Consider the following 25,067-nt stretch of genomic DNA (forward strand, 5'->3'; position numbering starts at 1 on the left):
ATTCACTTTATAAAAGACCCACATTTCACATGGTTTGGTGTAAGATTTTTGCCCATCTTTGGGAAAATCCGGTTTTAAAAGTAAAAATAATAATCACTTTTACCACTAGATGGCTGCAGAGCTCCACTATTTGCTATTTGCCCACCAGAAAGAAATCTTTTCATAAATTGTTTCAGTTTAGTTCAAAGCTACATATTATGAAATCACAATTCTAACAATGAAATTTACTTTTTATAAGTAAATTATAAAATGCTGAATAAGTTCAGCATTATTTTGCACTGAAACAAATAAATTCTATTACATATTGAGTAGCAGTACACAAAATGAACATAAGAATGCAACTACAGCAAATGGTTTTTTTTTATTTTTTTTTATAATAGAGCAGTTTTTATGGTCTCACAAATGTATTTCTGTGTGTCCTGTGTATTTCATAATATGTAGATATGATCCCAACTGAAAAAAACTTGTGAAAAGATATCTTTCAGTTGGTCAAATAGCATAAAGCAATGCAGCCATCTAGTGGTAAATTTTTTTTTTTTCTTTTACAGTTTTGTTCAATTGTTTACACACAATTTTGAAAACCGGGTTCTTTTTTTCAAAATATAATCACAATTATCCAAATACCACACTCAATTTGCAGAATTCCTAGATTGTTTGCAAAATGACACATTTCAGTCAAAACATATACACATATTTGTGAAAATGGTATTAGTTTTCATTTAACCAACACAGTCCTCAATGATCAGACACTATTGCAGACAGTTTCACACTGCTGTGATAAATAAAAAACACATTTGTAAAAAAGAAACTAATTTTAGGAAATAACATGTGCTAGATTTTTGGGCAGACATTGTTATGTAAGGGATCATTTCGATGACAAAACAAAATAGTGCCACAAACCCACAACATTCATCATGATTAGTTTGAGATAGAGGGAGAATGTACACAAATAGGCCTACTATAAACTTACCAAGCACTGCACAACACAACACTGATGCTGCAGACTGAATATTTCAAGTATTTATTTCAATTCAAGACATACAGTATTTCTTACCATAATCAGTTATAGTAATCAACCAACAATGAAATCAATGAAACAAATAAAATCTGTAGACAAATAAAAATTACTGCATGAAGTACATACAGTTTGACTCTGGAAAAAAAAGCAACACAACTACTGTAACTATTCCTCATCTCTCCGTCTGGCTGGATCAGGCCATAAGATTTCATCCACATCATTTTTGATGAATACAGGTGAACTCACCTGCTGCCTTTTATAGCACACCTGAGTGCTGCGTTTTCAAATTAGCACATGTGTGCTTCCACACCTTGTGGATGTGTTTATCCAATTTGTTCATTAGTGTGGTCATTGGCAATCCGGGGCTTTGTAATGACAAGGAAGTAACCTCACAATCCTTATCTGTGTCTAAGGTGTCGAAATGTGTGTAGAGTTTTACAAATCACTGTGTGTAATGTTTTGCAAAAAGAGTGAAGCAGACATTGTGTGTAATATTGTGCAAATCTGTGGCGGTGTTTTGCTCCTTGGAGTAGAATTTTGCAAATTGTGTGGAAATGTTTATTTTAGAGTGTAAACAATCATAAAAAACTGTATAGACGCTAGGACACATTTCTCAATACTTAGGTCACTTTTGCAAAACTCTTCACACAATTCTCCTAACCGACTTTCAGCTTGGCAAAGCAGTTCATTTCACATTCAAAATGCACTACAACTACCAAAACACTTTATTCAGGTCTCAAATAAACTCATTCTTCCACAACACTAGCAAAGGTTGACAGTCGACAAACACACTTTGTCACCCACAAAACAATGACCTAAAAAACACTAACAACATGTAGCATTACACAGTGTTTTCTTGTGAAAAACAAGGACACATCTCTGTTTATAATTGCAATATATATTGTTTATAACTGCAATATATGTTACTGGAATGAATCAGACATGATGCAGAATTCGTCAATATTTTATGTTGTTTATTTATTTTTATTTTTTTGCACAAAATACAAGAATTTGTACACACCATCCACTGATACAGATACAATAGTAATGCTAATCTACTCGCATTTTTAGATTTTAAATATGTTTAAATAAAATATTGCTGTTGAATTTTGCTGTCTTATTCAGTTTTGCATGATGTTATTGTTTTGAACATAAGTTTAACAGTTTTGAAAACAGTATGCAAGCACGTGCAAAATGTCCTGTACGTACAAAGAGTTTTGGCAGTTGTTGTGTCTGAGTGAGAAAAGAATTCATGAAATTTGAGAGATGTAGTCATTGAATGCATTTTGTGCCAAAACAATGATAATTGATCCTCAGTTTAGCCCACATAGACTTCTGTTGTGCTCACTGTGTGAAGAGTTTTGCAAAAGTGACCTAAGTATTGAGAAATGTGTCCTAGCGTCTGGAAAAAACTGTAAACACAACCACTCAAAATTGATATTACTGTAACTTTTTCAAATGATGTGACACAACCAATATAAGCCAGTTCAGGTTGTAACAGAGTGTTGAAGATGGGAAGGAGAAAGTCTGAGAATGGATAGAAGAAACAATGTGAGAGGACGAGGACGAGTGCTTATGCGAGGTGGGTGATGAGGAGGAAGAGGAGGAGAAGGGCAAGAAAGAGGAGGAGGAGGAAGAGGGCAAGAAAGAGGAAGAGGAGATGGAAGAGGAAGAGGAGGAGGGCAAGAAAGATTGTATTTATATAGGTGAGGAATCATGTCAGGGCTGGATACAGCACACAAGAGGCTTCTTCCCCCGTTCCTCAGGAAGGACAATGTTGCTTGTGATGTCGACAAAGTGCTCTGGCCTGACTCAGCCTAAAGACAAGAGGAAGCACATTGATCACATGTTTACTCCTTTGATTTTTGTCCCTTTTAGTATTGTATACTGTAGTGCAGTGCATTGTAGGCTGTATACTGTACAATGAACAAATTGTATGGGCCTGAACTTTGAGATTAAAAATTTACTTCTCCCTGAGAACTATATGTTTTGAACAATGTGTTTTATGGTTTACTGACTGCTTGATAGTGTATATCATTTTGCTCACTTTGTTTATGATTTGAGAGCAGTGCTTGATTTTGAACACAGGTAAAACTGTTTTGAGGCAAAAAGTTCCATGACTTTTGTTAAATTATTGTACAGTTTTGAATTAAGTGTTTCATTTTGCAAAAGATCTGAGATCTTCTGCTACTTGTGTGTGTAGATGTGTGAATTGTGTGTAGGGTTTTGACAAGATGACCCTTGTTTGTAAAATCGTGCCTAAGCAATCGTAAAAAAACTGTAAGACCACCATAATTACACACACTGCATTTTTCCAAAAACAGAATTTGTCCAAACGAGAATAAATAAGTATGGAGCAGAAGACTTTGTGTACACCAAGTGGAAACCTGACACAATCCAACATTCATTTCATGAGCATGGTTCTAGCTGCGGTGTCTTTGTGAGCTAGTAAATGGAGGGGGAGAATGGGTTTACATAAACTGTACTTACCTTTCCCATGTCAGACTGTGTCTATTCATTTCCACTGCTGTCCTCCTAGATTGGCCAGGTGCTGGAAGAGTTTCTCAAAAAATTCTGACAGCATTAATATAACACCCAAGGAGATGATGTGGCACTACAGGAACAATTTGGCCAAAAAAAGTTTGCTGGTGTCAGGTATAAAGTACTTTGAAAGAACAGTTTACTTCCATGTCAGAGACAGAGAAATGAATATTGAATATGAATATGAATATTACATTAAAATAACTGCAGTGTCAAAAGAGGAATGCTGCTCTGTGTGTGGAGAAAAAGAAAGAACCTGCACAGAAGCAATGTACCCGGGTATTCACTATGACATTTCTGCCTGTTGACTATGTGTGTTAAGAGAAGAAGTGTTTTTCACAACTACATTTAATAATTTCAAAACTGTTTAAATAAATCTCACAACATATCCTCTTTCCTTTCAGATTCCAGAGGTGGTTTCATGTTTAGTGCCTCAACATTAATATGTCACTAGAAGAACAGGCATGGATTTGTGATTTGTGTTTATAAGCTATTCAGTTTATGCTTATGCTGAAAGTGTGTTTACATTGTAATAAATATGTGTTACCTATTTGATATGTTATAGAAATACTTTTTTGTATTCTGTTTATGTTTCATATTGTTGTGGTGCTTGTTGTCTTCTGCTGGCCTTTGTGTGAATGGTTTTTTTAGTAAGCAAACCTGGATTTGTGAGGGAGAAGTAATTGTGACAGTTGATCTTTTTTATTAGAATCTTCAAAATGCAGAAAGAAAAGACCTACAATGGTTCTTTTCTAATTAGAATGCAAGAATTCCAAAAATAGTAGTTTATCTGGCCAGGGAAATGAGGCCAGACTGCAGGAACACTGCATTTTGAACAAGTTTTGGAGCTGTTTGTCGAGATCTCTCTATAGCTAAAAATGCTGAATGCAATAAATATGTCTATCTCCATGGTGTAGTGTATTCTTTGGAGTGTGCTTAATCACATTCAATTGGTTTGGGGTTAACTTGGGTAACCACCAAAAAGTTACAGAAATGTTAATGTGCAGTTAGGATCATTCAGCACCACAGACGTGGACAGCGCCATGTCATACAAACATAACCAAAGTTTCCTAAAAATTAAAAATGTCAAGTTCATTTGAGGCTTAATGCTTAGCAGTAACATTAGAAAAAAGACATTACAGACCATTTTTTCATTTCTATCATCACTGTATTCTGTGGGTTTCTTCATTGAGACAACTTCCAGTTCAATGGCTTTCCAAAGGAGGCTCATTGTTCTAAAACAAGTTTCAAAATATTTGATCTGACCTAAAATGATGTACTTTGTAACTTAAAACTTTTAAAGTTATTTAATAACCATTACAGACACATTGAAGGTATAAGGTAAAACTGTACATTACTCATAATGGGTTTAAAGTTCTGATAAAGCACATAATTCCTCTATAAATAAATCCAAAAACTTATTACAGTAATAAATAAATGTAGATAATGTAATATTTTTGATGGAAGTTGTGTTAATTTAGAAACCCATAAAATGACGGTACATATTGATCATCTACAGTAAAAATGTTGTGCAAGGTTCAGATAAATATTTAACTAGTTTTGTAACAGTGTGAACAACTTTTTAAAAGTTATTGAACTAGATAGTATGCCATTAAAGAACCCATTGAATACAGTGATGTTGGAAATGGTTCATTTAAAGCCAATAATTGTACTTTAAAGACTTCTGAAATGTGGAAAAGGGTCAGATAAATATTTAGCAACTTCATTTGTAATGGTGTGAGCCTCTTTTCAAAAGTTATTGAACTAGATAGTGTCTCTATGAATAAACCCATCAAATACAGAAATGTTGAAAATGATTCATTTACAGCAAATAATTGTACTTTAAAGACTTCTGAAATGTTGAAGAGGGTCAGATAAATATTTAGCAACTTAATTTGTAATGGTGTGAGCCTCTTTTCAAAAGTTATTGAACTGGATGCTGTGTCATTGAAGAACCCCATAGAATACATTGATGATAGAAATTAAACAACTAGAGCAAATAGTTGAACATTAAAGACTTGTAGTATGTTCTTTAGGATCAAATGAATATTTAGCAACTTATTTTAGATCAGTGTGACCTTCTTTTCAAAAGTTATTGAACTGGATGTTGTGCCATTGAAGAACCCCATAGAATACATTGATGATAGAAATTAAACAACTAGAGCAAATAGTTGAACATTAAAGACTTGTAGTATGTTCTTTAGGATCAAATGAATATTTAGCAACTTATTTTAGATCAGTGTGACCTTCTTTTCAAAAGTTATTGAACTGGATGTTGTGCCATTGAAGAACAACACAGAATACAGTGATGATAGAAATTAAACAACTAGAGCAAATAGTTGAACATTAAAGACTTGTAGTATGTTCTTTAGGATCAAATGAATATTTAGCAACTTATTTTAGATCATTGTGACCTTCTTTTCAAAAGTTATTGAACTGGATGCTGTGCCATTGAAGAACCCCATAGAATACAGTGATGATAGAAATTAAACAACTAGAGCAAATAATTGAACATTAAAGACTTGTAGTATGTTCTTTAGGATCAAATGAATATTTAGCAACTTATTTTAGATCATTGTGACCTTCTTTTCAAAAGTTATTGAACTGGATGTTGTGCCATTGAGAACAACACAGAATACAGTGATGATAGAAATTAAACAACTAGAGCAAATAATTGAACATTAAAGACTTGTAGTATGTTCTTTAGGGCCAAATAAATATTTAGCCACTTGTTTTAGATCATTGTGACCTTCTTTTCAAAAGTTATTGAACTGGATGATGTATCATTAAAGAAACCCATAAAACACAGTGATGATACAAACTGAATATATATGTGAGACACAAATTACTTATAAATCATCAAGTTTTCCCACTTGTTTTTGAAATGTTCACCCAAAATAAAACCCTGTTTGCTCTCATGCTTTCTGAGTACTAGTCAATAACCTGATGAATTCAGTACTATGGACAGTGATATTTTGCAGGACTGTAAACATCAATCAATGCACGTCAATTGTAATATTGTGAGAGTTTAATATGAAATGCATTTGTCACACAACAGGAACACATAAAAGGTTAGCCGTTCTTTTAACTGAACACCTGTAGAACACTGTTACACTGTTAAGTCTTTATCACACTTTAAATCAGAGAAACAGAAGTGAATAAAACAGCAAGACATGGGCTCTAGTATTTTCTGTCGGGTCCAGACAAGATGTTCCAACTTGCTTTGGAGCAGCTGATCCATGCTTTCAAAACCTATTAAAATAAATCATATTATTGTTAAAACCAACACAGTTCTTGTTCATTTTAAGGCAAATAAATAAGTAAAAACAGTTGTAAAATGAAGACATTAACTATGTTCAGGCGATTACAGGTAATTTGCCACTTATCTTGTTCACAAATTACAATTCATGTAGGCTACATGATTTTTTAAATTCTTTTCAAACACAATTATTATAATGCAATTTTTTTATTGTTGCTGAAGGAAAATCTATAGCATTACAAGAAATAATGTTGTTTGCTGGTACATCTGTAGTTGGCTAAAATGTAGTTGTCTGTTTCCACACAATGAGAAAAAAATTGCAACTTTTTAGACGGTCCCTATCTTGTTTGCCAAAATACGTTTGACATTCAGTGGACATTCGCAAGTAAGTATGCCATTAAAACAATACTTGGCCATTTTGGTCGATTGTGAAAAATGTAGTAGGTTGACAATTATGTCGCTCAACAGAATTAGCAAAAAAATACTTTATTGGACATATAATTAGAAAGTTATTGAACGCGGAAGTCCGAATGTGCGAATATGAAACTAACTTTACCGCAGTAAAGTTAGTTATTTCGTTAAGTTTTCGTTATAGGTTAAGGTGTAGTTAATAAATATAGTATTTATTGTAGTTGTAGTGTACAGTTTGATAAGTTAGATTTACTATAGTTAGGGTTCGTGTAGTGTAACGTTACAGTAAAGGTTGTGTGAGTGTAACGTTATATATAGAGAGATATTTGCAGTTCATAAGTGTTTGTATATAAAATTAGTCATTTTATACTAGGTTTTTCTATTTATTAAGTGTTCGGGTCTTGTAGTTAACATCGTAGGCTAAGTTATTTCTATTATTTTAGTCAGTTTTAGCATTTAATACGTCGCAGGTCCATTACATCGCTGTCAACGAAAACTGGGCACACAGTTACATTTGTGGTAAGTAAATGTATGTATTAATAAAAGTTATTAACAGTTCATTCATAGCTAAAAGCTACGCGTCAAGTGCGCGAGACCAGTTACAGCGCGGCCGCGCGACTTGAGCGATCATTGCATTCCCTAGCTTTTTGGGCAATTTGTCAAAAGGACTGATTCTTGAATAACAGAGAAGCAAACATGTACTGCAGTCATTATAAACACGTCAACGTCTAAATTATGTTACCTTACATAAGGGTTTCTCTCCCACCGCCTTCCTACGATGCGTCTGCAAGCCATGCTGTTCGCATATTCAAAGAAGAATATCGCCCAACTTCCTGTTCTCCTGTTTACTGTACTATGTATACTGCCACCTATTGCACTGGAGGTTAATCAAAATAAGTTATACTGTTGCTTTTTATGGCAAACACACTGAAAAGTCCTTTTTAAAGTGGACCACAAAAACAATAGGTGCGCCAGTGAAAATAGTTTATACGAGCCAAAATCCCAATAATAATTCACCTCTTGTGTTTGAACAAAGATGAGGTTCATGAACTTCCTATGGTCATAGTTGGTGACTGCATGCCATTGATTCAGCTTGAATTTTACTATACTTTTTAAAAATGATCTTTAACCTTTATACATTACTCTGGTAAAACTTAAGTAAATGTGAATTTATATTTAAAAGATATAAAAAAAAAAACACTTTAAATAAAAAAATGATATACAAGTAAGATAATGTAATAAGAATATGAATTAATTAATTTGAATTATGAAAAAAGCTGAATTTTCTCCAGCCATTACTCCAGTCTTCAGTCACATGTTCCTTCAGAAATCATTTTAATATGCTGATTTGATACTTATCAACGCTGAAAAAATGTAGTTTTTTTTCATTCATTTTTGATGAAAAGTTAAAAAGAAAAGCATTTATTCAAAACAGAGTTCACTTTTATCAACATAACATCCTTGCCGAATAAAAGTATCAATTTCTTTGAAAAAGAAAATACTGATCCCAAACTCTTGAACACTTGAATAGTAGTGAATATTGTTACAAAATATTTGTATTCTACATAAATGTTTTAAATAAAAATGTTTACATATACAGATAGATGATAGATGATGATGAATAGATGGGTAGATATTTATATAGCAGCTTAATTGTTTCCAGAGTTGATGCTGATTAAAATAAATCAGCATGATTAGAATGACACTGAAGACTGGGGTAATAGCTGATAAAAAATTCCCCTTTGCATCACAGAAATTAATTATGTTTTAAAGCATATTAAAATAAAAAAATCATTCACTTAAATTGTAACATTATTCACAATGTTACAGTTTTTCTGTATTACTGAACAAATAAATGCAGACTTGAAGAGCATAAGACACTTCTTTCAAAGGTATTAAAAATAGTAATGTTTCCCAACTTTTGACTATTTCTATATTAACCAATTTTTTTTTTTTTTCCTTAGCCTTTATAACTCTGGCAAACATGTCCTCAAAAAAGGTAAGTTCAGTACCAAATTAGGTTGTATGGTTGATGCTGGTAGATTGAGAAAAATAGAATAGATCTGTTAGTGTGCTGAAAAAGGTAATTTATTGAATCATTGGCAGAGACATCAGTACAGTAGCTTGATGACATCCAAAGAGCGCAGGAGGCAGTACAACAAAATCTGGGCTAGAGTGTCAAGGGCACAAAAGAAGGCAGACAACAAAGAAACTATCAGTTCAGTTGAGATGGCCAGTATTGCTGAAAGTGACATCCTTAATCACAACCAGCACATTGAGGAGGATCATCTTCACATGTTTTCAGATCCAGCCCTGTCAAGTTCTGAGAGCGAACAAGATATTACACCCATGCTCAGGGAAGAACTTTCTGAATGGGCATGTATGTTTCAAGTTAAACATAATGCTGTGGATGCTCTATTAAACATCCTTAAAAGACATGGGCATGAAGACCTTCCCCATACTGCAAGGACGCTCTTTGGACACACAAAACATTATGAACTTGCTACCAAAAATGGTGTCGAGAGTGTACAGTTTAATGTGGCCGATCAGCTCTCAAAGCATCTGAGCAGGTATCCTGCAGCTGTGACAGACCATCTGCAGTCACTTGATCTCTCCCTGAACATTGATGGGCTGCCAATGTTCAAGAGCTCAAACGTATCCCTCTGGCCAGTTCTATGTTCAATAAACTTGTCACCCGAATGTGTTTTCCCCCTCTGCATATCCACTGCTGCTTCGAAACCCAAAACACCAAACTTTGTCTCTGACACGGTTCAGCAATTGGCAGAACTAATGCAGGATGGTCTGACTTGGGGAGGCAGACTCTTAAACATCCAAATACGTTGTGTTACCTGCGATGCACCAGCTAAAGCTATGGTAAAGTGTATTAAGCAGTTTTCAGGATACCATGGATGCGATAAGTGTGACCAGAGGGGATCTTGGGATGGTCGGATTACATATCCTGAAACAAATAACCTGACCATGAGAACAGATCAGTCGTTCAGAGAAAGCTGGCAACCTGAACACCATCAGGGAGACGAGATCTCACCCTTTTCTGTCCTCCCGATCGACATGATCAAATCATTCCCCATCGATTATATGCACCAGAGCTGTCTTGGGGTGATGAAAAAATTGCTGCTCTTGTGGACAAAAGGGAGAACAGATTTCCGGATGTCATCAACAGATATGACCCTTGTAAGTGAGAGGCTGCTGACATTAAAGAAGTCCATTCCAGATTGCTTTGCCAGGAAGCCAAGGGGCTTGCAGGAAATAGACCGCTGGAAAGCAACAGAATTCAGGCAGTTTGCGTTGTACACGGGGAAGATTGTCCTAAAGGGAATTCTCCAAGACCAGCTCTATGAACACTTCTTGAGCTTCAGCACGGCTCTTTGCATTTTGGTGAACCCAGATCTCACAAAGTCACAAGGACCTTATGCAAACCAGCTGCTGAAGTATTTTGTAGAGAAAGGTCGGGAGCTGTATGGAGGCACTTTCTTGGTTTACAATGTCCATTCCTTGCTGCACCTTACAGAAGATGCCCAAAACTTTGGGAGCCTTGACAGCTGCAGTGCTTTCAAGTTTGAGAGCTATCTTCATCAAGTGAAAAAAATGGTCCGATCCGGGAAGAATGTTCTGTCACAAGTTGCCAATCGTCTTGAGGAAAAATCCAAGTCCAGTATAGAAATCAAGGAAAACTTGATGTCATTCAAGTGCCCAAACAATGCCTTCATGTTAAGCCCCGAACAATGTTGCGAGGTGGTGTCAGAACAAGCGGACAACACAGTGTTGTGCAGGGTGTACACACATCTACAGCCGTATCTGACTACACCTTGTGATTCACGTCTCTATGGAACCTACATGGCTAACATTAGGCATTCTCAAATGCTTTGCTTAGAAAGAAAGTCCCTTCAGAGGAAGGCTTTCTTCGTGGAGGAAAACTATGGGATCAAAATTGTGGTTTCTATTCTACATACTTTCTAGGGTGTGGCAAAAAAAAAATCAACAAAAATAAAAATAATCAGATGACAAGATCATGACAATAAGTAAAAATACATACTTGAAGTATTCATTTGGTCCGTGAGTCTCTACATCCTTCAACTTCAGCCCTGAGTCTCCGCATCCTGAAGCTATGTCCCCTGTGTGGCTAAGTGTTTTGGATCTACTCCTGAGTTTCTGGATCCTCAAGCTTTGCCCTTGAGTCACTGCCTTCTACAGCTTCACCCCTTGGCCTCTGCCTTCTGAAGATTTGCCTCTGTCTTCTGAAGAAGTTTCTGCCTCTTACAGCTTCATTCTGTCTTCTGGTGATTTGCTCTCCAATGCCATGTTTTTTTAAACCTGGATGTTTCCAGTACAACAAGAAACAACATTGGAAAACATAAGTATAAGGTTAGGGAAAGTAACCAATGATCGTCTATTAATAGGTACTTGTGTATGTTTCAGTTGCGTATTGCAAGCTGAACTTACAGACTTATCCGAACTTTACTTGCAGGTTTTTCTCCGCTACGTAGTACTCAATTTCATTGAGCAAAATGAGGTTGAGGTGGCGCCATCTTCATGGCTCGAAAAGATCGATGGGGTAGGATTTTTTTATAAAACAAATTATACACATTGAACAAGGTCAACTATATTCATCAAAAACATTAAGCAAACATCCTTGTCTCTGTCTGAAAGGTACTGTTCTGCTATTGGCCCAATTCAAATGTTGGGACCAAGGTCATAAAATGTGCCATTCCAGACAAACATCTCTGGACAAAATATGCTGTCAGAGTATTTTCTGACACAGGTAAAGTATAATACCAAGATTATTTTTAATCTCATCAACTACTCACAACCATTCCTAAAATCTAAATTATTTATATAAGGTTTGTTAAATTTCATTTATACTATTTTGAAAACAGACAGTTTCGACCTAGCAAGGTATCGGGCCCAAAAAGCAGTTGAAACTTCCCATGTTGAGGACTCGGATGAAAATAGTTCACGAAAAATTATACCACCAAGAAGATTTAGAGGTATAAGATTTGTGCTGACACTGTAAATAAGCTAATGATTTCACACTAAAAGACAATTGCAGTTGTAACCTTTGCTTCTTGCAGAAGAAGAACTTCAGCCCTCCAAACCCATAAAGACACCACAGACAAAACGCTGTAAGTATTCATATAAAACAAATGAAGTTGGAATGATCAAGAAAAGCCAAAATACATGTTGTCTATACATATCTTCTTTAAATGCTAATTTTGTTTTACAGTTCAAGAGGACAGCGAATCATCCCAAGGTAAAATTATATGTTGTCACTGTATTCATTGTTTAATGCAAGATTTAACAGTGGGAATAAATTATTTAAAATAGGACCATTTACTGTAGCATCTCTTTCTAACTGGTATAAATTACTTCTTTATTGCCCTGTTGCTTTTGCCCAGAAGATGAGATTTCCAGATTGAGAGCAAAGAAAATAAACAAACGGCCAAGATCAACAGCAATTGCACCTAACTGTAAGTTAAAAAAAAGTTATCAACTGTTAATGCTAACCTAAAAATGGAATCCTCTTTCTAAGTTATGCAAAAATATTCATGAAGGCCATTACGTTTAAGGGACAGTTCACCCAAAAGTGAAAATTATGTCATCATAATCACCCTTAAGTTGTTCCAACCTTGTATAAATATATCTGTTGTGTTGAATTTTATTTATTTATTTTTTCAGTTGGGGAGCCTGATGAAGGTAAAATCACCATGACTGCATTTGTTTTCTATAGTCTGAAATTGTACTAATATATATATATATATATATAATTTTTTTTTCTTCTTTTTTTTTCTTTCTCTGAGTTAGACGAGGAGCAACCAGTGAGAAAAAAATCAAAAGGATACAGTGTGATGATTCCTGAGGCACCTTGCTGTGAGTTAAAATCTCAGTGAAATTGTGAGAATATTCAGTGTAAAATAAGTAAATGTGCCATATTTGTGTTATAATGTTGATTACTACTAAATGTACAGTTTCGTATTAAAAATATACAAAACTCAACTAATGATACATAAAAACATTATTGTTTTTAAAGGTATTGTGTCATGATTTAAACACCATGCTAATAATATTGTTTTATGGCTGTACAAACAAGTGAGACTGCTGGATTAATAATAGTTTATTAATTTTTTTTTTCTTCTAATGTGATCATAGTTCCATCTCTTTCAACACCCAAAAATCAGCCACATCAGTCAGTTTCTGCCAACTGGCAGAATCAAGGTACACTAAAGTAGTTATGAACAGTGTTAATTATTTTAGCAAAATAATAGGGAGCATACAAAATGCATGTTTTTTTATTTAGTTTATTTACTGACCTGAATAAGATTAAGATATCTCACATAAAAGACATTTATGTGTTACCTGAATGATCATAGCTGTTTTGTTCTTTGATTTTTTGTTTGTTTAGTTATAGTTGTTCATGAGTCCCTTGTTTGTCCAACAGTTAAACTGCCCGCTGTTCTTCAGAAAAATCCTTCAGATCCCACAACTATTTTTTTTCTCTTGTGGTGGAATATATGTAAATGTCTTTATGTGAAATATCTTATTCGGGTCAGCAATAAATAAAATTAATTAACATTAACAACAAAAGCTACATGCATGTGTGTGTGTGTGTGTATATATATATATATATATATATATATATATATAATGAAAATAACACACATCGATACAGATATTTATCTGACAAAATGTTTTTGTGACTTGTTTTAGGAAGTGTGATTGATCCACAATCTCTCCGAGATGGTAACTATCTAATTTCATCAACAGACTTATGTTGTCTTATGGCAATACTATTTTTTATTGACTTAGTTTGTTGTCATTTGTTTCTAAACAAATTCTGCACCAAAAAATATTTTTGTTTTTAAAAGTTATTGTCATGATTTAAACAATATGCTAATAATATTGTTTTATGGTTGAATAGCCTAACACTGTACAGCTAAAGTGTGTGTTGGAATAATAGTGGGTCGTGATTTTTTTTAAACTTAATTATTTTTTCCCTGTAATTACAGTTCCATCTCCTCCAACACCACAAGTGCAGCCGAATCAGTCAGTTTCTGCCAACTTGCAGAATCAAGGTACACTAAGAGCTATATATACAGTACACACACACACACACACACACACACACACACGGATACAGGTACCTATCTGACTAAATGTTTTTGTGACTTGTTTTAGGAAGTGTGCTTGATCCACAATCTATTCGAGATGGTAACCATTTAATTTAATCATAATTATTCAACAGACTTATGTTTTCTTATGGCAGTGTTTTTTTAGTGCTGCAGTTTGTAATGTCATTTATGTTTCAAAATAAATTCTGCACAGAAATCTTCAAGTTATTTGAGAATTTAGAAAGGAGGATCATGTTGAAACTGGACGAAATCCAAACTAACATCACATCAGTGGTTGGCACATTACAGCAACCAATAAGCCAGCCTAGCACCTCTGCCTATGATCTCACAGAGGTGCTAGAGAAGCCATGCAAGACTGTAGAAGAATTAGAGGAGTTGTGTGATCAGCTTAAAGATGCTGAATTTCGGAAGAAGATGGTATGTGTCATAACCTATAATGATTTAAAACATTTTGCTGTCGAGTTAAACTACTGATTGTTGTTGTTTGTAGATGCGTTATTTGTGTCTTCAGAGTGGAGGTAGCTTGGGAGAAGGAATTAGGCGGATGCTAAAAAAAATTGGAGAAAATTCCTTATGGGGACACTACAGCTACAAAGGGAGAAAGGGAAAACGTAAATTTCAGCAGCTCCTCATCAACGATGTAATCATACGTAAGTTTTAAAACTTGCCATGGCTAATAATGTGTCTAATTCAAGATCTCAAATTATTTGGATAGTAAATAAGTTGTAAATAAGATTTGGTAGGTTGTATATGTTGTTCCTCCTCTTAAATGTAAAAGTGTACATTCTTCTCAATAAATAAATGTATATTCATAGCAGAAATAAGATTAATGTTTGACTTTTTTTTTTTTACAACAGAACTTTGTAATTCCAATGTCTAGTTCTAATTTTAATATTGGTGATCTCTGTATTAAATTCAGGTGCCTGCAGCAAGGCATACCCACACCAAAAATCCCAGAGTGTGGAAGAGATGATTGCCGTCACCCTAAAACATGCCCCGGATCGAGAAAGAACAGTTAATCAGGTGAGTGCATCATGAAAATTAATTCTGTATGTTATAAACAGCCAGCCAAAAAAAACAAATTTACATATGACAAATGTGTATCCTGACTCGCAATCTCTCTTTGGATGCACCTTTAGAGAGAAATGCATCTTTACGAAAAATCTTTATGAAAGAGTTTTTTGTTTGGAAGCTTTCCACACACACACACACACACACACACACACACACACACACACACACACACTTGTTTTTGTACATTGTGGGGGTCACCTGTCAGAAATGCTACTTTGTGGGGACCGGCCTTTCCTCTGGTCTTACAGGCCTTAAAAAGATCATTTGACACAAACTAAAAAGCCTATTTAAAAGCATCACTTCAGATTACAAATATTCCACTACAAAAGTTACAAACATGACACAGAGGTTACTTGTGGGGACATTTCAGGCATTGAGTAAATTTGGGGTCCGGCAAACACACAACCAGTCTTTGGTCATTGTGGGGATAAAACATTAATGTTTGCAGCTCAGAACTTGACTGAATGGATACGGTAGTTTACACTAATTATTTTCTCTATGAGTTGTTAGATCTTCTGAAGTGAAGTAAAGCAGTGTGTTAAGCAAAGTTGTTTTTTTAATCAACTTTATGGGGCAGTACAGTGTGTGTGATTATATAATGGCTTTCACATGATTTCCTATTAGCACACTACAGGACCCCACAACGTAACACCAGAAACAACCAGTGTGTAAGTGCTGCTGTTTGATCTCAAGACTGAAAATAACATTTAAAATAATATTTTTTATAATAAATGCTGTTTGACTGAAAACACAAACAAAACAAAAAAACTGTAAAAATGACAAAAGCAGTAAAACAAATGTCAAACCTCTCTCCAAAGCCAGCGATCGCCATTCACCAGAAAGCCCAAGAGTTCTCTTTAGTTGCATCAATGCTTCAATAAGAGAAACATGATATTTTAATGAATGTTTTGCCAGACAATTAAAAAAAACTAAAACATGAATACAAAGACAATGTAAATTTTGAAAACTTACCAGCACTTCTTGTTTTGCCAAGTAAAGTCAAAGATAAGGCCTGTATTTGGACAGATGTGTCTTCAATGTTCTTCTCCAAAATCATTTCTCCTCTGTATTCAACAACAAAATCTCCTTTATTGAAAGGCAAACATTGCACAATCTAAAAAGAAGAGTAAATATTACACAGGTAGTAAATTTTTGTAGGCAAGTAATAAATACTGATGCCGATGACGTCCTTTTCTCCCCCAAAATGCAAGAACTATTCACAAAGTGAAAATGCACTTTTGTTTACAGTACATGAAGACATTAACATTATCGGCAGCTATTTCAGAGCAGACGACACATGCACAAGCTATAAAAAAAGTATAAATACTCGTGCATAATCTCTTTTTTTCACGTCATTCTTATAATAAATAATGTTAAATCTAGCGAAAACACCACTTACCAGCAGCCACGAACGGTGTCTTATAAACGTTTTAAACGTGATCGGATCGTCCTGAACTTCCGGGTTCGTCACGTGAAAGGTCATCATGAGGGTCATTCTATTTACAGCTAAAACATTATTAATTAATCACTTGGGGCCAAAAGAGCAGGTGCTCAAGCACCCTCCCCTCCCCTCCCCTCCCCTCCCCTCCCTCTGCACGTGCCTGGTCTCTTATATGCTAAAGGTATATCTTCACTACAGCTGTACCTTTTCTAGCTTTGTTCCCCTAACTATATAGCCTGCTGCCGCTTAAAGGCGGCCGTACACGGTACGAATTCGGACGGTCGGAAGACCGTATGGTCACGCACATGTCGCGAGTGACGGACGCAGTGGTACACGGCACGATTTTAAAACCTGCCGATTTCCAAGGCAATCACTCACGAATTTCCGCGCCAAAAACATGGACAGTATTGTAATGTATGTTTTAACGTAGTATTATGCACGTCGAGGAGGCTAGTTGGCTACCACTATAGCTAGCAATAGCTGTAGCAAACAATAGGTGACAACTCACCTGATAAATGTAGCTCTTGGGCGATTCGCTGTAAAATGTCATCTCGGGTGACCCTATCATGATAAATGCTGCTCGATACATCATACAGTTTGACATATGCTCGCTGTTCGTGCCAGGGCCTCTTTATCGATAGTCCAAATTAAGTCGCTGTGGCGCTGCCATGTTCATCTTTCTTCTTCTGTGGTTTTCTTTTCTTAAGCTTCTGATTGGTCATTTCCATGATCAACAAATCGGCTCGTTCAACAGCACACACGTCACGCTCCAATCCGACAGCTCCCGAAGTTTTTTTTACATGTTTAAAAATGGTACGATCGTCTCGTAATTTCTCACACACCGTACGTGCCCAGACCATACGAGAAGAGACGATTTTCTCCGATAACCAAAAAAATCGCATGTGAGCTCGTGCTTACGTGCGACGTTACCGGTTGCTGCCCATGGCCGTGGTGCTGAATTGGTTGATATAGATTCTCAGAAAGTGATTATTCACTGTATGCAGGGTCTGCTTCAGTGTGTAATGTGAGAAAGCGATGTTCTTCATAAAATAAACGATTTTTAATAAATATATGCAGCAAACGTGCGTAAATGTGTACTTTCGCTTTGCAACATTACATCAGGGAAGAAACTAAGAAAGAAAAATATATGCACTGAGCACCTCCCAGTGGTCACCACATAAAATACAAGGGGAAACAAACATACACAGACACTTCTAAAAGGTCCCCAGAACGTCCCCTAAATGGCCTCTGCGAACGTCCCCCGGACGTCATTTTGTAGGGTCCCCGTTACGTCTAGCGGACGTCCGTGAAGACGTCCTCCGGACGTTCTCGGGGACTTTCACAGGACGGTCAACGGCCGTTCGGGACGTTTAGGGGACTTTCGCTATTTTTTTTCTGAATTTTATATTACTTGATGATGGCATTTACAATTTAAATTATTATGTTAGAAAATAATTGAGTGGATGCTTTTCAGTAATAACGCAGAATTTTGCTGTAGTTTTATTGCAAGACAGCATTACATATGATTTATTTATCTTAACATGTGAATGTTTTCATTTCATTGTTTCAGGTTAGAAGCCAGGCAGAACTGTCAGAATAAGAAGCCAGAGCACACAGCCAGCCAGCCACCCACGCACGAAAAAAAATGATTTTTTTTTTTTAGTTAAAGAGTTATGAAATAAAAAAATTTAGCCTGTATTGTTGTTGTTGTTTTTTTAGATATAATTCTTCTTTTTTTTGCTAAGTTCTACATTTATGCATTTCATTTTTCTTGTAAGTCTTTTTAATCTTTTTTAAATATACTATGTGTTATGATGTTTTGTTATAGTTGTATATCTTTTATGTATTAACATCTAAAAAATAATAATTGTTTAAATAAAATGTAGCCTACTTTGTTACAACTATTTTCCACGTGTCTACTTTCTTTGGTTAGCCTAAAAAAAAAATGACATTAAGAGTACTTTAAGCAAAAGTCCTCTAAACGTCCCGATTGGCCGCTGCACGTCCTGTGAACGTCCCCGGGAACGTCCGGAGGACGTCTTCGCGAACGTCCGCTAGACGTAACGGGGACCCTACACAATGACGTCCGAGGGACGTTCGCAGAGGCCATTTAGGGGACGTCCTGGGGACCTTTTTTTGTTAGCTGGGAGTACAGCAGGGTCTCTGTTCCCTTCTCTGTGTCCTCATGAGAGCTGAGATGACAAAGATCCTGGTACAGTTTCCTTCTTGAGCTTCAGTGCAACATTTCCGATGAGCAAATGAAATGTAGGCATGTGCTCACTGCAGACTATTTCATATTGCATTTATTTCTGTTGACTTGCAGGAAGGTGAGTGGATGAGAAGACAAAAACTCCAAACATTGATAATCAGCACCATAATATGTGGACAAAGCATGTGAACAAATCATTTTGATGAAGACTTTATCATGGCGGACTCGGGAGAAATTCTGTGAGCTTCAAACGCATCAACAAATAAGTAAACTCTTTCAAATAAAGTGCCTTGTTTCAGTTTATTATCAGGCCGAATTGACAATTTATGGTTGAAAAGAAAAAGTTGTAAGCAGGGGCGTCGCACCCGTGGGGGATGTGGGTGTTTTAACACCCACACTTTTCCCGGTGAGATGGTTCAACACCCACACTTTTTCCACAGTTTTCCCGTAGTTTTGAACAAACGCCTTCGCAGTCGCTCCTCCGTTTCTCTGGCCGCTCTGTGTCTCTGTCTACGCTCGCTTCAGCTCTCCTCTCCCCTCCCTCTCAAACATGACACCGGCTGATGATTGGCTGTTCTGCCTTAAGTCTTACCTCTCTTGGTGTGTTAGATTTATCGGTCAGCTCGTGCAGAGGAGGCGGGAATTTATGGTTGTTATGATTATTTACATATCCGTTTTCCAGGTACTTTGAATTTTTATGCTTTTGAGGTTTTTATATAAGCTTGATTATGTTTGGGAAGATGTTCTGTTTGTTCATGAACATTCAGTTTAATATTATTTATCAACATATCATTTAAATGTGGAGCCTGGCAATTTAAATGCTGACAGCTAAACACTGTCATAACGTGTTTAAGCTAACGTTAGCTATCTAACAATACGTCTCTTCAAAGGTATCTTAATCGTATTCTTGATAATCAGTAACTTGCCTTCATAGTCATGAACACATTTTTAAAATATTGCAATATTTTTTTAAAACCTTTATTATTTTCCAACTCTACGGCTGTGAAATAAAATGTATTTCAAGGACTCACTTTTCATTCATAAAAACGCCATCGGAAAAAAATGACTTTTCACAGAAAACAACGTCTATTTATGGAATTACCCATATAACCAATAGATGGCAGCAGAGGATTATTTATTGTGCAGCTGCCTTTTAAAATCCCTATATCAAGACGTCTTGCTTGTCGATTTATTATAAAATTACTAGTAGGCTATAATAAATTGTGGTACTTTTTCCGCCTATATATATATAGCAAGTGCAGAAAGTCATTGAGGTCACACACAAACAGCCTATAAAGGTGAATTATTTAAATACTAATATATAGTTCACCACAAATACATTAAATATTGATGGTATAATAATTAAATAATGCACTCAATATGAATCGATAGGAATTTGAAATATTTAATAACGTATTTAATATTTTAATACTTAATAACTACATCTTTTAAGTTTTATCTTGAACTGTAAAAGCTATTAAGTAGCCTAAATTTAACCAACACAAACTTGTTACTGCCATAGCCGCGGGAACGTATTTTGAGCAGGGGGGGCTGAGAGAAAAAAATTATTTCTGTAGTAACCTTTTATGTTAATGCTTTTACACAATGCAAATAGGCCATATTTACAAATATTACAAAAGACGGCAATCTCAGCACGTTTTCAGTGGCGTAACTGATAATACGTGTAAAATTTTGTTTTTGACGCGGGAGACCCGAGTTCGCGTCCGCCTTTTGGTGAAATCATTTTCGAAATCGTCTCCCTTTTCACTTAGGCTATATCACATCGGAAAGTCATTTGTTTTTAATAAAAATTGATTAAATAAATTTAAATAAGGAGTTTCATTTATTAAGGCATACCTCATACAATGGATTTGACTGAGTGTGACGGTGCTCTGAAAAGTGCAAAGACATACTCGCTGAATTAGAGACGGTAAATGTGGCTTTTTTTATAGAAATAAAATACATTTAGTTCAGTTGAACATGGGAGGCTACAGATCTGAGGGAGCGCAGCGAGTCTGTTCCAAGCAGCTCTGAGACGCAGGAGTGATATGTGACGAGAATGATGCGAAATGAGGTGGCGGATCCAAAAGCAAGATAACTATTGTTAATAAACCTTTAATTTCTTCATTTAAAATAAATGAGCTGGTCTTTATCGTTGCTGTGTTTTCATAAAAAATAACGGTGAACCACAAATTAAGCATTCGTTTAAAAAAAGGGAAACCTTATTTATTTGGGGGTAGATCTGCTTCCTTATCCGACTGATCCAATATTATCTGTCTGCTCAAGTCTCAGTCTATTTTTATTTTGTTTGGAAATGCGTTTTTGCGCCGTGTTGGTTGGTTGGTAGGCTATTTTTAATCTTCAATGACGGATGCGGTGACGTCACGCGACAATTATTGTCATTGTATTGTATTTCCAATAAATTTGAATGAATATTCGAATTACTAAAGACAGTTTTTGTCCTTTTTTGTTACAAATTTTACATTTATTTATTTTTAGCACCGCACCCCCATTTTTTCTTTAGCTCTGAGTCAGGGGGTGCTGCAGCACCCTCAGCACCCCTACTTCCCGCGGTAATGGTTACTGCTGTAGTTTTGTTACTCTGAAATTAGTCTGAATCATTTAAGCTCTTTTTTTGACATCAGCTTGTCATTTTTTTGGTCTGGTTATTACTGTCAATCATAGCAATGACTCGCGCATATGACTCGTGCATTTCACTGTAAATTTGCGTTTCTTGTTGTGCTAAAAAGTGAACAGTTTTGCAGCACTGCAACAGTTACTTTACATAATTTTATGATAAAAAAAACAGTATCACACACTGCTCATGCGAACGTGTGTAGCATCTTTGCTTGTATCAAGATTAAAATGCAGTGTTTAGTTCTAATTTTCAATGTAATTTTTGTTTAATTATTATTATTATTATTATTAAAATTTTTTAGTTGTTGTAGTAGCAGCCTCTGCAAAAACAGTTTCATGGCAGGAAAAATATTTATGGCTGGTAAATTTTCTCAAATCACCAAAAAATGTAGAAAACTGTAAAAAAAGGTAAAATAACATACCGGTGAAATACTTGTTTTTATTTACTTTACAGAATTGTTTTCAATATTACTGTTGTTAATATAAAAATATTATTATTGTTGTTCTTTCTAATTCTTTTTTAATTCTAAATTGTTTGGTTTCTAAATATACCAGTGTGAGAGTAATTTAGACTGAGACACCATATCACACTAAAAAGAGGATTGAGTCCCCTTTAAACCTCAAGATCAAGTCAATTGACCAGCTTTTTTCTTTGTTTAGTTTGCACACTGAAACTGTATTGGAGCTCTTAATTGTGAACTCTCAAAGTGCACCAGATAGATGAATTTAACTGTAAAATGTACAAAATTTTCCGAGCATGCCCCCGGACCCCCCTACAGGGACGGCTGTGGGAATTCTCACTCCAAGCTGAAGTCAAAAGTTGGCAGCCCTGAAATTTCTCCCTGATATTATTAAAGCATTTCTGATTCTAAATCTTTAGCAAGTCTAGCAAGTGTGTTCAGAGTGTGTTTTTAGTATCACTTTAGTATCACTATCACTCATTTAAATTGAAAGCTTTTTATATCTTGTATGTTAATACCTTTTGTACCCTTCTGTCACTGTATTTATCATTTTTATTGTTAACAAATAAACCACATTCATCCCCCACACTTTTGAAAAGCTTGCTACGCCCCTGGTTGTAAGTACAGATGCCTGGTCAGACAAACTATCAATAAAGAAGACTAATAAAGACTTTGTTTGACATCTGAAACTGTTTCTTGAGCTGTATTCATGACTTTAAGAAGACCATTGCTTGCTCCATGTCAACACAACACGATTGCTGAAATGTCATTAGAAAATATAACAGGGTTTCCGCGGGGTCTTAAAAAGTCTAAAATTTAAAAATCACAATTTTAGGCCTTAAAAAGTCTTAATTTCGCTGTTCTAGGTCTTAAATAGTTTTACACAGGTCTTATTTTTCCGATGTCCATCTAACGCTACCTCTAAAGCTCATTTAAATTATCTTTTTGTGGTTTCCGTGGTGTTGTAGTTCTTTATTTCACTATTCCAAATATAATTTTCTGTATTTAAACTACAAATGAGACCAACATGCAATAGCCAATCAGCTTTCTGTAATTGGCGCGAGTCTCTCGGATTGTACCGCAGAAGGAAAATGGATTTAACTTTTTAGCTTTGGGGAAGTGCAAGTTTAGTGATACTTGGCTTGAAAAAACTGAATATAGGGCTTGGCTAAGGCCAGTTGCTAACAACTGTAATTTTTTTCCCTCCCTCTGTGGAAGTTACTGCGTCTTCAGACAGAATCACAGTAGCAGAATACAGGTCAAACTACCTTTTTCTGTATATAATGTTCTCAATAATAATAATAAATATAGGTCGAGCTAGCTGACCGCCAGCCTTCGAGATAACTTTAAAATGTTTTTTGTTTTTTTACTTGCCTGACCGAACAAACCGCCTGATTAAATCTGAAGTGACAAAAACAACTAGCGAAGCAGCGAAAGGGAAGAAAGATTCCTATTTTAATACATTCAACGTTAACAGAAATTGATAATGGATAGTGCATTTCTGGTCTATTTGTGACATACTTTAAAACAAATGAATGTAACAGCACTCTAAAGAAACACTCTGAGGTAAAAATTTAAAATGTATAGTTTATTTATAACATGATATAGTTCAGTAACATACCAGTGAGCTTTTTGCTGAATATTCTCACAATTACAAATGTTACATTAATTTTTAGCTCAATAAACAAGTAGTTACTTACATATTAGACAAAATATTTCCACTGTTTTGTTCTGTTTCAATTATGTAATCTCACTGCTAACAGCCATTTAGAATTTATTGATAAATTCATAAAATTAAATTTCAAAGGTAATGCATACATTTCAAAAGTAAAAAAAAAAAGCCTTTATAAAGGTAAATCAAATATGCAGATTTAAGATGTAAAAGCTAATAGAGCACTGATGAAAATATTGCTTCAGATTTTTTTTTTTACATCAGATATTTCTAGTGGTACTTTTATGGGGATATTTTGTGTGGAATAGTATCTGCTGATATGAAAAGTTCACAGTATATCGTAGTAATAAATGTAATTTATGACAGCCATGAAATTGTGTTTACTTTTTACATTAAACACATTAAATATCACATATATGCATGTAATATAATATCTATTTCCATTACAGGTTTCGGTCTTAAATTTCATATAAGGTGGTATTAAAAAGGTCTTAAAAAGTCTTAAATTTCACTTGTTCATATCTGCAGAAACCCTGATATAAATAATTCTCTACATATTACAATAAAGCTTAACTATTTATTTTGCATCAAATTACATCATATAATGTCTAATTTATGATCTAATTCATTTTTTTTTTATTGAACTAAACTAAATTCTATTTTGGGAAACTATGTAATATGTTTAATGCATGTCATGTTGTAAATTACAATGAATGGAACATTTTCTTACTCTTTGCATGTATCCATAGCCGCGGGAACGTATTTTGAGCTGGGGGGGCTGAGAGAAAAAAAAAAGTTTGTGGGGGGTGGGGGGGTCAGGTCGAGTTTTCCTAAGAGCAAAGTTTAGGGTTGCCACCCGTCTATGGGGTCAAATTTCCTTCAAAAGTATTGCGCTCACAGATCGAAAAATAACAAGCGTGAATCAAAGATTTGAAAACGCATGTAAAAATATATCGCACGCAAATGAAAATTAAATGCAAAGACATTCAGAAGAATAAAATACGTGGACACAAACTGAAAAATAATAAGCACAAGATAAATATTTATACACTTGCACGCACAAATCTGAAACTTGAATTCACAGTTATTTGATTCACTCTTAAAATCGTGTTTTCTGCTCACATTTTTAGTTTTCGTACGTTTACGCTCTTTGCTCACTCGCTCTCGGTTCAACAATCTGCGCTTGGTTTTCTTAATGT

This window comes from Garra rufa, chromosome 1, assembly GCF_049309525.1.
Source record: "Garra rufa chromosome 1, GarRuf1.0, whole genome shotgun sequence".
In the NCBI taxonomy this organism is placed as follows: Eukaryota; Metazoa; Chordata; class Actinopteri; order Cypriniformes; family Cyprinidae; genus Garra; species Garra rufa.